This window comes from Gadus macrocephalus, chromosome 14 (assembly GCF_031168955.1).
Source record: "Gadus macrocephalus chromosome 14, ASM3116895v1".
In the NCBI taxonomy this organism is placed as follows: Eukaryota; Metazoa; Chordata; class Actinopteri; order Gadiformes; family Gadidae; genus Gadus; species Gadus macrocephalus.
The window spans coordinates 20,647,340-20,649,135 of record NC_082395.1 but is presented as its reverse complement, the minus strand read 5'-3'; positions in this window follow the sequence as shown (position 1 = coordinate 20,649,135).

Sequence of the window (1,796 nt, the reverse complement as noted above, 5' to 3'; positions counted from 1 at the left end):
TGTGTGTTTTTGTGCATGTGGGTATTTGTTTGTGGTTATGTGTATGTGGGTTTGTGTGTTCTTTTGTATGTGTGTGTGTGTGTGTGTGTGTGTGTGTGTGTGTGTGTGTGTGTGTGTGTGTGTGTGTGTGTGTGTGTGTGTGTGTGTGTGTGTGTGTGTGTGTGTGTGTGTGTGTGTGTGTGTGTGTGTGTGTGTGTGTGTGCGCGCGCGCGTGCGCGCGCGCGCGCGCGCGCGCGCGTGCGTGCGTGCGTGCGTGCGTGCGTGCGTGCGTGCGTGCGTGCGTGTGTGTGTGTGTGTGTGTGTTTGAGTGTGTGTGTGATTGTGAAATAAAAGTGTAATCTTTTATGGAATCTATAATGACAGCATTTTGTTTTCATGCTGCTTCACCTTGGAATTACACACAAACACACACACACACAGACATACTGTAGAAACCCACAAAAAACCACCCCCTCACAAACACACAACCAAACAAATACAAACAAACATCTGCTGCCATGTCACTCCATGTAGGATGTGGTGCTTGAGATTTCAGGTCCTCAGGGATGGGTGTCAAACAACGGTCTCCCACGCCCATATTGGGTGGAGGCTGATGTCTACAATCTGTGGTTCTGTTTCAACTGACATTCAAGAAGCTCCTCCCCTCCTCCGTAGAGACGTATCCATCTCTGGCAGACACCAGCTGCACTGTGACAGTATCATCACCATCATCTTCATCAGCTTGCAAATAGGGCTCAATTATTGCCTCACATTCACCCGTCATTCACCCGTTCATACACGTGGACCAGCCAGCAAGGCGACAGCCAGCTTGTGAGGAGCAGTCAGGGTGAGGTGATTTCCTCAGGGACACCCCGACACTCTAGCTAGGGGGAGCCGGGTTTCGAACTAGCAACCTTCCAGTTACAAGGAAACCCCTTCTACCTCTTGAGCTAATGTAAGACCATCACCGGACATTCACCCGGTCTTTCCCCCGTTCATACACATATGGTGGGGACAAGCTTGCAATGCAGCTGTCTTGCTCAGGGACACCTCAACACTCAGTTACAGGGAGCCGGGGATCAAACCAGCGACCATCCGGTTGCCCCTAGGACCTGTCTTGCTCCTGGGCCACTGATCCACGGGCACCGCCTGCTAGCTAAAATCAAGACGGCAGCAAACAACCCTCCTGCTACCAGTCCTCTCTGGCGAGGTCTTCCCCCGGTCCAAGCTCCGCTCTTCAGGAGACTGGGGGACCAGTGCGGGGAGAGATGAGGGGTGCTGCCACCGCCCAGCCGTGAGCTGCCGGGACAGCGAGGGGGGATGCACTCATCTCCCAGCAGGATCTCATTACAGACCTAATGTTTCCTCTCTCCATTAAGCCGACCTGATTTCCATTCGGTTTACGTCAAGGTCCCCAAAGGACAAGTCCTGCAGGGAGGGGGGAGGGGGGGGGATGTAAAGGGGAGGGATGGAGGGGGGAGAGTGAAGGGGGAAGTGATGAAGGGGGTGTAGGGGTGGGCCGAAGGGGGGAGGGATGGAGTTGGGAGAGTGGAGGGGGAGGGGGGTGGAGGTGGAAGGGTGAGGGGGAAGTGATGTAGAGGGTGTGGGGGTGAAGTGAAGGGGGGAGCCATGGAGGGGGAGGGGTGTAGGGGGATGGACGGAGGGGGGAGGGATAGAGGGGGAGAGTTTGTGATCTGACAGGGCTCTATAATTACAGTGATGACCTCATCAGACCCCTATTTTACCGATAGTTTGGAGTGGACGTGCCAACACACACGCATTCACACGCATGTGTGGTTATTTTGATATTTGTAGCT